At 48.2% G+C, this 15,035-nt stretch overlaps 1 protein-coding gene across 2 annotated transcripts in view; it reads left to right on the top strand.

Annotated features, from left to right (window-relative positions):
* Positions 1-1,103: 1,103 nt before the first annotated feature.
* The window catches only part of Map3k14 (mitogen-activated protein kinase kinase kinase 14), a 48,225-nt gene continuing 34,293 nt past the window's right edge, over positions 1,104-15,035 (top strand). The window contains exon 1 of one of the 2 annotated variants that reach the window (XM_029484102.1): positions 1,104-1,178. The gene's annotated coding sequence lies outside the window, so the exon portion shown is untranslated. The remainder of the gene's footprint in view (positions 1,179-15,035) is intronic. The other variant, XM_021176553.3, reaches the window with a different exon arrangement.

A 15,035-nucleotide genomic window follows, 5' to 3' on the forward strand; every position in this document is an offset into this window, starting at 1 on the left:
TGGTCACAAGCAGACAGTGGTCTGGCCCTGGCTCAAAGCTTTCCAGACAGGCCGTTCCTTATTTCTCAAACCAGCCAAGAATATGGCTGCCACTCCCACCATACCACCAAGTCCCTGCATCTGCAGTTAGGATTCCTTGCAGAGTCCCTAAGGTCGCAGCACATCTTTTATTCTGGAAACATTTTTTACAAATACATATTTGTAATTTCTTATTACCAGTAAACAGAAGCTTGCGGTACAGTAGGAAGCCCATTAGCAAAGTTAGAAAAGAAAAAAAAAAAAAATAGCCATACATTCCCTACACTCTTTCCCGGCCGTGTAAAAAGGGCACTGTAGAGAGCACGTTTTCAAAGACCAAGTCTTCCTGACTCTGTAGTTTAGGATGGATCCCGTGCTCAGCACACACACCACGAAGCTTCTCGGGGTGGAAGGAGACTGTACCACATCTGCACACTCCCTTAGATCGGCGTTTCAAACCCGGTCTGTCCTACGTAGGCCTTTGGCTCCCCACACTTCTCGAGGGTAGGCAGAGCAACCTCATCTCCACACACTTTACAGCACCGGGCTCACTCTACGTGCTGCATAAAAATGTTTCTGGCCCCACCAGGCCCCCACGAAGCAGCCTCGCCCTCAAGCCGAAAGCAGAGAAACCCAAGACCTTAGAGCGAGAGCGCCCCGCCGTCTCCAAGGTAACCAAAGCCGAAGCCGGGAATGCCCACGCATGCGTACAGTCGCCCTTCCTTCCCGTAACCTCAAAAAGAATGCAGCCCGTAAGATTTGCCAGAAGGCGAGAGCGCATGTGTAGTTCAACCAACACCCTGGCCTCCTTCGCCTACAGCCCGCCCATCCACCCAGCCTTCGGCGCTGGATACCCTGGCCGGAAACAGTGCCCATTTTGGGGAGGCCTCGCTAGCCAATCGCTGCTGAGGAGTGGCCGGCAGGCCGACCGGAACAAGGCGTTTTATTGGCTAACTTATAGGAATGGGTGGGATCAAGGGTCGCGGTGCGGCCAAAGAAAGGAGGCGGGAAGCTAGCAAAGTCGCAGCCACGGGGGGAGGCGTGGCCCGGGGCGGGGATAGGCACGGGGGCGTGGTCGAGGAGGGGCAGCAGGGGCCCGGAGCGATCGCTGGCCAGCGAAGCGCCACACTCGCTTGTTTGAGGACAACGGCGCTCCGCCGGTAGGTGACTGGGCAGAACCCCGAGTCCTAAAGCGGGACTCCGAGGGAGCGGGCGGGGAAGGGGCGCCTCCCAGGCGGGGACTGGGTTGCAGCCGGGCTGTCCACGAGGGATGGCTGGGAGGGGTGGCCGGGTGTCTACGGTCTAACCCGCTCGCACGCTCAGCGCCATCAGCGCCACGCTCGAAACGCCGTGCTCGCCTGGAGCCTCCAGGCCGCGCACCCACGGGTCACACGCTTGCCCGGAACGCGCGCGGGTACTGTCTGCTTCCCTTTCCCCAACATCCGTGCCATCGAGTTCAGCCGCCCTACTGGCAGACCTGGCTCCTAAGTGTCCCCCAAGAGAAGGTGATCGCTCCACTGCCTTAGCAGTGACATGAGCCTTTCCCTGTGAACTACTTGGGATCACTTGTTCTGAGAGGATCACTGCTCTGGGCACTCAGAAGAGCAATGCTAGTAGCTGATAATGCTATCCTCCCTCCTCGATGGTCCTTACCCTTCTCTGTAATTCTGTGTTCTACTCGGGACTTTTGGAATCTGTTTATATGTACTAGTCTCGTCCTGGAAGCTCTTCGCGGCTCTGGCAACTTTCAGCCACCTGTCATCAAGTGAAAAGAAACATTTGTCTGAGGCAGAGATTCCCACCTGCTTTGGAGCCTCATCATGTTCATTAACTTTAGACCTCCCCCCCCCCCCACTCCCCACCCCCCAGTTGAGATTAAAAGATGGCTGACAGCCCTAAAGGATGGATAGGGGTGTGCATGGGCTGTCAAGTGGATGAGTGGAGGAAAGTTTCAAATATCAGTGTCTTAATGACATGTTGTTGTTGTTGTTGTTGTTAATTGGAGACAATGAACACTAATTAAGGTATTAAGGTAAGGGCGCTAAAAGAATGAACTGAACGAGGAGTGGCACCATGACCAGTGGACTTCGGAACACTGGCGAGTATCTAGAAACATAGTCTCTCTGAAAGATTAGAGGATTGTATCCTAACTTCAGTTCTGCAGGGTTTTGCTTAGTAACTTTCCCATTTAGTGGTAGGTGTGGTGAGATGCATAGACTGTTGTCCAGTTGGTAAGCAAAGCACCTGAACCAGGTGCAAGGGATGATATACCTTGTCTGTGGCCTCAGAGCCATGAGTGAGGGCGAGTTCTCCAGATCCCTGAATAAGAACAGCATAACCTAACTTTGATAGAGAAAGGGGGGAGGTTTGGGGTGATCTTTTTGCTGTTAATGTGAGAGGATGCTTTGAAGGCTCTTGACTTGCTTATGATGTGTGTGTACATTTCCTCTTGTATTTAAAGTGATGTCAAAGGCAATTCCTTTGGATGGATGCCAGCTTTCTGAGTTTTTCAGACACCCTTAAGACATCTTGAAAACTAAGCATGGTGGCACATACCTGTAATCCATCATTGGGAGGCTGGGACAAGGAGGATCTGTTGTGACTTTGAAGCCTGTCAGGGCTTCATAGCAAGGCCCTGTCTCAGAACACCAGAGAGGAAAAAGAAAGAAAGAAGACATCCTGATTTATTTGGAAGAGTGTGATAAATTTCTCAGAACAGCTCATAATAATAGTTAGTATGTCTGACTTTAATTTTAGAAATATGTGACCAGCTGTACATACCCAGAAATACATACCAGAATTTTGTGAAATCAAACAGTACTACGTGATCAGGCTTCAGGCTTCTGGTCATTTTCGGATTGTTTTGGGGGTGGATGGAGCAGTTCTGAAAGTTGTTGGTTTTTTTGTTTTGTTTTGTTTTGTTTTGCCTCTGGTGTCTGTTAGAGTTTGTGGGAGTGGCACCACAGACAGAGACTCTGCCAAATGAACCTTTATCTCAAAAAAAAAAAAAAAACCTGCCTGGTTTTGCCATTCATTCTTGGCAGATAGGAGTGTGGTTCCTCATTTTGGTTCCCCTGATGAACACTGATTCCTTTGTGATCGGCTCGGGCTGGAGAGGATAGGGCTCACCCTGATTGGTTGCTCCACCCTAGACAACTGTTGTGAGATTTTTGGTGAGTTCTAGGCTTCATTCTGAGCTAGGGGCTGGGAGGAGATGGGTCGGATGTAAAACAGATAAAAGCTCAGATCTACGTGTGTTCCTTTGGGCCATTCCCACCCACCCCCACCTGTGAAGTCACTTTTAGTTTCTTTTTTTTTTATTTTGTATTTATTTATTTATTTTTAACTTCTTGTCTCAGTGGACAGCACATGGGCTTCTTACAGGTGCTTCTCCCCCCGCCCCCCCCCCCCGGGAAGACCTGATTGGCTTGACAGATTTTTTTCCCCCAAGAAGAAAAAAGAAAACTGAAAATCAAATTCAGACCCAGTAGCAGGTCAGCTCGCTGCACATGCAGACAGATAGACAGACAGACGGCTCCTCCGATAGCGCCCATCGGCTAGATGCTTTTTTTTCTTTTTTTCCTGGCAAAAGGTTAAAATGCAACTAAAATTCTGCTTTCGTGATTAATAAGTCACTACCGCAGTTGTGTGTGACGCTTCCTGTTTGCCCCGTTTTAGCCCCGTTTCAGTTACACTGGAGACCTCTGAGCACCCTGGGCACTTCTGGTGGCACCATCGGGAGGTGGGTGGGGAGAGGGGTGGGCTTGGAGAGTTGGATAAGTCAGCCCTCCCTGCACACCAGGATCCCGAATAAGGGAAAGGAACGGTGGCGTGTCTTCTCGGGTAGGGCGAGCTGTTCGAGTGCGAGCACTCTCTGTTCACTTGGTAAGGCCGACTGCGAGGCTGATGCTGTGGGGTAGAACGGGAAGGCTGGGTGGAAGGCAGGCAGTGTGGGAGTGAGTTTCAGCAGCTCGGACCCGGGTGCTGAGGTAGGGGCCTGAGTTCCAGCTTCCCTCACTGCCTGAGTGACGGGACAAAGGGAGCTTTCCTCAGAGACCTGTGTGCTCCTGCATTCATGCTTAAACTGAGGCCCCTCTCCCCTCTTGCCATTTCAGAGTCTTTCATCTTGAACTCCCTGGTAGAAATCCTTTAGAGTTACGTTCATGGGGAATAATTTTGTAGACAGCCTTTCTGTGTTCTTACAGTATAGAGAGCAATGATGTTTAAAATGGGGACTAAGTAAAGCAGACAGCACTCCTTAGGAATTTGCTGTCATGCCTAGAATCTAAAGTGACTTTTCTTGACATATACATCATTGTTTTATAACACTCACGTGCTCAAGAATCATAAGCCTACCTCCCCCCACCAAAAAAAAAAAAATCAATTTTGAATCCAGTCAATCCAGAGAAGCAGTCTTAAGTATCCACTCATCAAAATGAGTCTTCATTGATCTCTCTCCGTAGTGATTGTCGATTCTAGTCATTATTAAAAGCCTACCCTCTGAACAAGTGCAGCTATGCTCATTTTCCAGATGTGGAAACTAAAACAGAAGGGTCAAGTGCTCTGTCCAGGGAGGGAGCCTGTCCAGCAGGGCCACCACATCCACGATGGTGGTTTATGTTGTCAGACAGACCTGGGTCAGGGCCTGTCTGCCTGTGACTGTGTGTCTGTGTGCTCTCAAGCAAATCGCTTTTGGGAGCACGGAGAGCCTCGCCTGCCAGTGGGGTCAAAAACGTTTCATGAGGCCCTTTCAAGGAAAAGAAAGGAGAAGATCTGTATGCTGGGCTAAGGCTCAGTGGCTACCACTCTTGTTGTTCATTGTCGTGGTTGTTATGGTAGTAGTAGCAGCCGCCGCCGCTGCCGCCGCCGGTTACCACACTGTGACTAGATCTGTCTTCTGTAAGATAATGTCAAGAAAACTCAGAGTGCCTGACAGGTCAGTCATTTCTTCAGCAGGCCCGCCAAGGACTGCTTCCCTCGCCTGGAGCAGTTAGCTGTCAAGTGTTCCTAGTCTTAAAAAAAAAAAAAAAGAAAGAAAGAAAGAAAAAGTATTGTATTTATTCATTGTGTGTGCACATGTGTGTATCATAGCACACGTGAAGGTTGGAGGACAGTTTTCAAGAGTCACATCTTTCCTTCCACTATGTGGGTTCCAGAGAGCAAACTCGGGTCTTTGGGCTGGACTGCGAGCATATTTACTCGGTGAGCCATCTCGCTAGCCCCTGGTTCCCCCAGGCCTATTCTGCATCCTGCCCTCACTCTACTTCAGGTAAGCCTAGAAAGACCTAGGCTCTGTCTGCTCCGAGTTTGCAGTCCTAGATAGGGGTCACCTGCAGACCAGTGCCTGCCTGGGAGATTCCCCCACGTCCTCCATGTGGTTAAGTGGGTCCCAGACTAACCTGGGTCAAGAAAGAGATTACTCGTAGAATAGAAACCACTGAGGACTTGTCCTTTGTTTGGAGGACAAGGAGACAACATTTGGTTCTTGGGGGGGGGGGGCGGGGTATGGGTTTCCATCAGCACATGGCACCCCACTTCTTCTCCATTTCCCTTTAAAACTGTCTTATCTCTCGACCCAGGTCTGAGATCCCTGGCTCTAGAGTCAAGCACTTGCAAATTCTGCTTCATATAGCATGGATCAGGGGTGGGGGTGGGGAGAATATTAAATTCCTTTCTCTCTCTCTCTCTCTCTCTCTCTCTCTCTCTCTCTCTCTCTCTCTCTCTCTCTCTCTAATACAAAACAAAAATACCGGCTCCCACCACGCTGACATTCTTTCTAAACGGCATTTGTTTTCTCTTGGGGAAGCTGTCTTGATAGGCGAAGAGTCATTTCTAAAGCGAACCTAGTTTTTAGAAAAAATAAATCACCGGATGTCAAGCCTCGTGAGGAGCTTGCTGGGACGAAAATGAAAGCAGCGGCAGGCCCAGGGTGGCACTTGCCTTCAAGGCTGGAGGTGAAGGCAGAGCAGGATCTGGACCCTGCTCAGTCACTGGCCGGCCCACAGCCCGCCTGCGTTTGACAGGTGCCTTAGTCATTTTTCAAGCAACTTTGTTTAGGTGAGGGGAGAACTTTCTCTGGAAGGTGAATCACTCATGCAGGGGTGTAGGTAACAGGCCGTTTGTTCCCCAGCCCAGTTGCAGAGGAAATCCTGAGCAGACCGTGTTGAAAAGCCCTGTGCTATAAAGATCACCCTCATTCCAGCCCAAGAGCTAGGATTAGGGAGCAGGAAGCTTATGGGAGGCTCCTGGAGCTTGCTGACTGACAGACCCATCCCCTGGTGGGTCATGTGGGCAGGGCACAGAGCCCAGGTCAGCAGTGTCACCAGTCCTGAGTCCAGCCACCTTGAGGGTGGAAAATGGCTCACTTCCAGTGACAATCAGCAGAGCGACCAGAGTGAAGCTTTGGCCCTGGGGAACTGGGAAATCCCTTGGCAGAGAGTTAGAGATACAAACTGCTCTTGGAGATGAGAGATTTGGGGAGAACCCTTTTCACCCTTGCCTGCCTTCTCCTCACCTGAGTTGGAGGCTCCCCAGAGCTCCAGGGGTTGAGAAGGAACACCTGTTGCTCCCTGGGTTTCAGGGAGCTTGAGGGAGTTGGAACTCATCCCCTCAGTTGTCTCCACTCGCCAGGGTCGGCATCTGGACCCAGAAAGAAGTATCAGAGGGAAGGCCTGAGCCACCCTCCCCTCCCATATTCCGGTGGCCAAGGCTTCTGCTGATTCTTATTCCCGAGAGCCATCCATAAGCAGTGCCCAGAGATGGAGGGTCTTCCACAATGTGTTCTAGACTGTGTACTTAATGCCAGTCTGTGGGTCCAGGCCCATCCACAAGGTGGACTTGACTGTTCAGGGTCTCAGTAGGCCTGATAATCCCTTGCAAGTGTACTGATTCCCTGGCACAGAGTCCTCCCCAGTACCCACATCCCCAGTAAGATGAGGTAACTAGCCATCCCTTCAACTTGCTTTGGACTGACATGGCTATAAATAAATAAATAAATAAATAAATAAATAAATATTTTAAAAATCCTAGGCCTTAACCACTCTGTCAAGAACAAGTTATTAGAAATATAGAATAGCACTCAGGAGACAGAGGCAAGTGGATCTCTGTGAGTTGAAGGCCAGCCTGGTATACATATGAGTTTCAGGAGAGCCAGGGCTGCATAGTGAGACCCTGTCTCAAAGAAAAAGAAAAGTAAGGGAGGGAGGGGGCTGGGGAGAAGGCGCAGTGGCTACAGGGCCTGCTCTGCAAGCTAAAGACCTGAGTTCAAAACCCACATAAAAAGCTAGGTACGGCATTGTGTTCCTGTAATCCCCGGGCTAGGGCTGGAGAGGAAAGATCCTGGAGGCTCCTGGGAGAGAGAGAGAGAGAGTGCTTGTTGACACCAGACCCAGGAGCTACCCCCTAGCAAAGGCCTTTTATCTTATTACACAGCCCCTCTGTCTGTTTCCCCCTCACTAACTCCATCCCTCTTGGGCTCCCTGCGAGCTCTGCAGGGCCTGGGAAGGGTGGCACCTGTGTGGCTTCTGTCCTGCGTCTAAGAAAATGTAAACAGAAAGCTGTTTGTCTGACTCCCTTCTCCACCATAAGTTTGATGTGGTTGAAAGGAGGCCAAGGTTTGATAAGAACATACAGTCTAGGTAGGGTTACCCGGAAGTCTCAAAGGTTGCCTCCACCTTTCAGGCACTTTCTTCTGCCCCTAAGCAGTGTCTCACCAAACTCGGGCCTTGAGTGACGGTCACTAATTGACTTTTGAGGTTCCACATCCACTGGGCAGCAAGGAGCATTTGCATCTTTCCTGTCTGAAGATGTGGCATGTCTCCCATGGCTGACCAGTGACCAGAAGAGCCTGACTAGCCAGTGTGATCCCAGCCAGACCTGCGTGGCTCCTCGCCAGGAGAGACCTTTGAGGGCAAAGCATGACATCTTATCTGGATAATGACACCATCACCACCCCCAACATGCAAAGAGCTGTTACAGCTGATCCTTCTGGTGACCCTGGCCTTTTCCTTTACTGACCAGAGTTAGGAGTTGCTGGGGAGGTGAAGAAGGAAAGAGTGTGGCCGGCCCCAACTGAGGGTGTGATTGCCAGTTAAGATAAAGCCTGGAATGTTTTGCTTAGGGGAGTTAATGGGGTGAACAGCTCCCTGAGCCCAGCAGTCTTACCTGTTGAATGCTGTGGCTTGAGAGGCAAGGATGGCCTTATAGACAGAAATATAAAAGGAGTGCCCTGCACCATCCATCCATCTTCTCTGTAGTTCATTCCTGGTGGGTACTGGGTGGGTCTGAGGGCCACAGACTCAGTTAGAAATAAGTGGGTCACCAGGTCAGTGTTTAGGAATGGTGGTAATGATGGGCTCAGCATCTAGCTTTCAGACTTCCTTACTGGGATGCAGTCAGAAATACAGTCACCGATGTGGTCCCCTTCAGCAGCCATAGGCAACTTCCCCTTGAGCTAAGTGATCAGACATTGTGAGTACACAGATTCCAATCCTGACAAGCCCCCACAGTCTATGGCCCTCATCTAGTTAGTCATTTTATTTGTGTGTGTGTGTGTGTGTGTGTGTGTGTGTGTGTGTGAGGGGTAGGAGGGTGTATGCCACTGTTCACATCTGGAAATCAGGGGACAACTTGGTGAAGTTGGTCCTGCTTCTCCCCGCCCCCCTCCAACCCCCCAGCTAACCTACAACTCACTGTGTAGTTCAGGCTGCCCTCAAACTTACAGTGGTCCTCCTGCCTCTGCCTCTTGAATGCTGCGATTATGGGCATGTACTACTGCATCTGCCTATTTAGCCGTTCTTTCACTCAAGGAATGCTGGTAGAGAGTGTTAACTGCCAGGCTCTGGTAGGTGGGTCACATACGCATCCCACTGGTGAAGGTCCAGCTTATGATCCCTGACCTTACAGTGCAGAAGCAATAGACAGTCCCTAGAAAATTCTTCAGTTTTTCGTCGGATCTCTTCCTGAGCCGGTGATGTACGCTACAAGACCATATTGGGCAGTGGCTCAGGGCCATAGCTCCCTGTCAGCCTATAGACTGACATATCCTATCATGAGGGAATATAGCCAGTACTACAGAGTGCTATGTTGTTCATCTGTAATGTTCACTAAGCCATGACATTAGGCATAGCCTATGCATTTTATTGTGTTTTCTACTAGTGGTGGTTTCATTGGATCACATACCATTGAGCGTGCGTTGAAAGAACAAAGTGAACATGGGCACTTCTGTCAAAGAACTCACCCTGGAGGGAAAGCGGTGTCCATGGAGACATGTTCCTGCTTGAGCTAGTGCTGTCACACAGAGAGCTTCCTCACAGGAGGAGCCCTCCACCCCTACCCCAACCTGCCGTGTCTAAGTTGGAATGCCTCAGCATCCCTCTCCTCCTAGAGCATCTCTCTGCCTCAGCATCCCTCTCCTCCTGGAGCCTTGTTCTGCCTGTCAGCTGGGAACGGGAGCTTGCTAACACTCTGGAGTCTTTAGCATGTTCAGAAGTGAAGGCGCCATCAGCACAAAAGCACTCTAATACAGTCAGGTCAGAAGTGCACAGTGCTTGGTGCTGTGTGGACCAGAAGCGTGTGCAGATGGTTCAAGGCCTGACCCACAACAAGCCTTTTGACAACCAGGGTCAGAATTCCAGGATCGGGAACAGGAAATGCTCTAGTTTGGCTTGGTTACCATCATTTTCTCCCCCGGCTAGTCCAGCACTTGGAAAACGGAAAACGGTATTCACTGAGTAGAGTAGGTGTTTGTCATCAAATAAAAGCTTAAGGTGCAAGTCTAGACTCCTGTTGGTCCCTGTTGGTCTGGGTGAGACAGTGAGTGTGCCACAGGCTTTCCCTGGTTCCCCTCCCCTCCCGGAGGAATCAGTCTGAGGTTCTCTCAAGAACATATCTTTCATATAGCCCACCTCAGGAGAGAGCACACTTATGACCCCTTAGTGTAAAGAGACATGTCAGAGGCACCCCTGGCATTTGTGTCTTCAGCTGATCACTCCGGATAGTTTCTCAAAGAGTATGTAGGGCACAGCTTCTGAAAGTAGGTCATGGTCAGGGCCCCAGAGAATGGACCACGCATCTCCTCCCCCCACATCACCCCCCATCCCCCTGCCTTGGAAGTCTTCTGCAGAAAGCCAAGTTGTTTGGTTTTCTTGTTATTCTGAAGTTCCTCAAATTAGTTCCTCAATTTCAGAACCAGTCATCAGTGACTACAATGACCTTAAAGCCTCCTCCCTCCTAGGGACACAGCCTGGTTTTCCCTTATCTATGAAAGCCCAAAGCCAGTCCCACCTGTGTAAATCATATCAGCCCAGAAAGGAAGGCAACGGAGCAGGATTAGCCATGCGTAGGGAACAGCTCCTTGTTATGAATCATCCCAAAAGGTTAGAGAGGGTTGTTTCACAACACAATTGTTACTTCCAACGATGACCTCAAGACTTGGCAAGATCCTCAAGTACCTTTTGGTTTATCAAAGAAACTGGTTTTGAGGTGACTCACACTTGACTCGGGAGGCTGAGGCAGGAAGGTTATGAGTTCAAGGCCAGCCTGGGCTACAGAGCAAGACCTTGTTTCAAAAAAGCAAAACAAAACAGAACCAGGAAGGGAGGGAGAGGTTGGGCTGTGGCTTAGTGCAAGGCAGGGTTGGGTAACACAGAAATCTTTGGAAACAGTTGAATGGTGTGTACTTCAACTCCCATTTCATGAGAATTTCTAGTTATAGGAAATGTCCCCATATGCATATATGAAGAACACCTAAAGTATGTTTGCATAGCATACATAAAATATTCTTATTGTTTATGGTATAGAGTGAAGTGCAATATAGTTGGTTTTTCCCTCAATACCGCTCTTCACTCCACGTTTCTCTGACTCCACAATGGCTACTGTGGATCAGAGGTGCCCCCTTGCTGTGCCATGCTTCCGTTTGGCACTGGCTTTCTTAATGCAGTTTTTGCAGGTTGATGTAAAATGTCATCGTAACACTCTTCTTGAGGCTTATCCAATGCCCTATGTCAGGGTTTTGAAGACAAAGTATTGACCATATGCATGTCATGGCAGTGGGTGCTCAAGACTTTGTTAGAAAACAAACGAACAAACCAAATAGTGGCCTAGACTCAAGAAGCCTAGGACCGGACTTTATAAAAGGAACAGCCAGGATGGACCTGGTTATAGATCCATTCCAGGATGATATCCTTGTCCTCTAGCCAAGGACACAGCCTGCCACAGTTTCATCTTGGAGTCTGCTGTCTGCTCCTTTTCCTAAACCATAGGCTGGCTGTTCACCATTGGCCATGGAAATGCTTCTTCCTTGGTCAGTCCTTGGGGTTCTCACGCACAGATCTTTGGGTTGTAGCAGCCTCTGTGTTTCAGAGCCACCTTTTAAAGCTCAGGTATTAGATAGAAGACTCAGTATCGTGGCTAACAGTGGGCTTTGACATAGAAGTCCTTCATTTATATCCTGTTGCTGCCTCTTCCCTGCAGTGTGACACTGTGCAGGTGACCTACAGACCCTCAGTTTCCTCCAGGCATGGTGGCTTAGGCCTGCAACTGCCAACTCTCGAGAAGCAGAAGAATCATACGTTCTAGGCCAACCAGGATACATAGCCAGACTGTCTCAAATGAGTATACAAGTAAATAAATGCAAACGAAGGAAATAATGTTAACGTCTTGCTCAGACTCATGACGATTTACAAAGTAACACATGGCATCCCATAATACAGAGTGATCAGTGATAGCTGCCAGCATGAATGTCCATGCACGTGGACCAAAACGTGATTGTATGGATGCAAATGACAGCAGATACTGGAAACACCCAAAGACATGACAAGACAACCGATTTGAGCCCTTCTGTCGAGGTCATCATGTGTCACCAGGTCATTCCATCAGTCTGTTCCATGCTGAGACCTTGCCAGTAGAGACAGGTTAGACAGGGGTTGCAGGGGGCTCTTTGGAACCACCCTCAGATGTGTTCCTTTATTTAGTGACAGCTCTGTCTCTCTGTTCTCAAAGTCGTCCTCCTCCTCCTCTCCCTCCTCCTCCTCCTCTTCTCCCTCTTCCTCCTCCTCTCCCTCTCCCCCCCTCCTCTTCCCTCTCTTCCCCCCTCCCCCCTCCACTGAGAGCGTCTGTTTGAGACCTTCAGTCTGATGTTAGTGCTGCTGACTAAGGAGGTAGGTACCAGCTCAGCACAGGCAAAGCCTTTGAAACAGCTTGTGTTTCTAGTCAGGAAAAAGGCTGTTCATTTTGTGGCAACTTTCATCTCTCTCAACTTCCATCTCCCACTAGCAATGCATCTGCTGCCTGCCAGGCTCTGAACTGTATACATTATTGTTTCCTGCAGCTAATCCTTCAGTAAAGCACTGTGTGTCATTTGAGACTGCCTTAACCATCCAGTAAAACACTGTGTCTTACTCAGATGTGAAAGGCCAGTGATTTGCACCTGGATCTTCAGTCCTTATCTTTATGTGAATAGCCCTTCTCTAGCATTAGTTAGTAAGTAATATGACGGAGCAATTACTGCCAAGGCCATACTGTTCTAACACCATTCATTTAAATAAATATAGAATAAATGAAATGTAATCAATCTGCCCATTTTCTCCCTGGCTGGATTAGAAATACTTTAAGGGCTATTTAGCAAATAACTAATATCTTGAGGACCACCTGACTCCCTGAACCAGGAGATAAAGAGAGAACCCACTAACAAAGGGTCGTCGGGAGATTCCAATCCCAGGAATTAGCCACTCAGAATTATTTCCCAACTGTACAAAAAGTCTGAACACACATAGGCTTTTTTGTGGTACTACTTCCAAATGAAAATCTGGAGACAGAGCTCATCCATAGAAGAATAGGTGGATAGCCCGTAACACTGCATAAATTCCTCTTTAGGGTGTGTGTGTCTGTCTGTCTGTCTGTCTGTCTGTGTTTGTATATTGTCTGTGTGTATCTGTGTGTGTGTATCTGTGTGTGTGATGTTTGTATGAGTATGCCTCTGTGTGTGTCTGTGTGTGTGTGAGTATGTCTGTGTCTATCTGTGTGTGTCTCTGTGTGTATGTATCTGTGTGTGTCTGTGTGAGTGTGTTATAGCTATCACCTTTTACTTCCTGAATCACTACTACTAAAACTCACAGTCCCCAGAGAGAATATGGAAGAGAGTGAAATGAAAACCAAAACCAGGAGAGAGGTGCTCTCATCTCCAGCCTCCTTCCTGTCCCTTGAATGGTTTGACATGAACCTTTGTATCTGTGCATGTTTGGGGTCAGCCTAAATTTATCAAGTCCCACTCCCAAACATGCCTCTGTGATTCTTGTATCCTACAAAGAGGTCCTTTTTTGGCTATAGCTTGTTTTCATTATGAAAGTCATAAAACTACAGAGAACATCTGCGGTGGGGTGTGGCAGGAATAGGTACTGGTGATCCCCTCAGAAGAAGGCAGGAAGGGTGGGAAGGACTTAAGCCTCTTATGGTAGCTCTCTCTCTCTCTCTCTCTCTCTCTCTCTCTGTGTGTGTGTGTGTGTGTGTGTGTGTGTGTGTTGTTTGTTTAACCACTTGAAATTGTCTATAAAAATGGGGAAGACTAACTCATTGAAGAAAATGTGAGAAAGTTATAAAAATATTAAAAAATGCTAAAACATAAGTCTATCAAGAGAATCTCTGTTATATCTGCCAGTGTCTAGATTGTTTTTGTTTAAGACAGAGTCTCCTTATCTGTTTTTATAAATGCTGATGTAGCCGGGCGTGGTGGCGCACGCCTTTAATCCCAGCACTCGGGAGGCAGAGGCAGGCGGATTTCTGAGTTCGAGGCCAGCCTGGTCACTTTGTAAAGTGAGCTCCAGGACAGCCAGAGCTATAAAGAGAAACCCTGTCTCGGAAAAAAACCAAAAAAAAAAAATAAATAAATGCTGATGTACTATAGAAAGAGTGGGAAATGGCTCAGTGGTTAGGAGCACCAGCTACTTTTGCAGAGGACCCAGGAGTTAGGTTCCTAGCACCTACATGATGCCTCGCAACTGTCTGTACTGCCAGTTCTGAGGAATCTAACATCATCTGTTTGCAAGTGCTAAGCACACACAAGGGCAACAGATATGCATACAGACAAAACACCCATATACATAAAGTGTTTTAAAAAGGACACACACACAAAACAAGTACTATTCGGGGTCAGAGTTTACATATAATTTTTTTAAATTTATTTTTATGTCATGTGCATTGGTGTTTTGCCTGCATTGTTGTCTGTGTGAGGATGTTGGATCTTCTGGAATTGGAGCTACAGACATTGATGAACCTGAGTCCTCTGGAGGATTCAGCAGTAAATGCCCTTAACCACTGACCCATCTCCTGCACCTATTTATAATTCTATATCCCTTTTTAACATTGTCTCTAATAATATTTGTATTGTTAACATTGTTTGTTTGTTTGTTTTTTGAGTCAGGGTTTTTCGTGTACCCTTGGCTGTCCTGGAACTCACTCTGTAGACCAGGCTGGCCTCGAACTCAGAAATCCGCCTGCTTCTACCTCCCAAGTGCTGGGATTAATGGCGTGTGCCACCACTGCCCGGCTATTGTTAACATCCTAATAAACATTTTAATGGATGTGCTGTAATTTCATAACTAATTTCCCCATAATTATGTTTTTCTGGGTTTTGGTTTGTTTTTAGGTTTTTTTTGTATTTTTGTTTTTTGGTTTTTTGAGACAGGGTTTCTTTGTGTAGCCCTGGCTGTCCTGGAACTCACTCTGTAGACCAGGATGGCCTCGAACTCAGAAATCCACCTGCCTCTGCCTCCCAAGTACTGGGATTAAAGGCGTGCACCACCACACCCGGCTATTTTCTGGATTTTTATTACTATAGAAACATCCTGACCATCTTCAATTGTGTATCTCTTTCTATGTTCCTGTTTGTTTCATACCAAGATTAATTCTAAGTGATGTCAGTGTAGAACGTGGCTACTGTCTTGTATAATGTGCTACTGCCCGGGTTTTCAGCCTGTGTCGACTACATTGGATGAGTGAAAGTGAATGAGGGTCAGAGTAAG

Source organism: Mus caroli, unplaced genomic scaffold (genome assembly GCF_978045245.1).
Source record: "Mus caroli unplaced genomic scaffold, Mus_caroli_1 scaffold_13, whole genome shotgun sequence".
In the NCBI taxonomy this organism is placed as follows: Eukaryota; Metazoa; Chordata; class Mammalia; order Rodentia; family Muridae; genus Mus; species Mus caroli.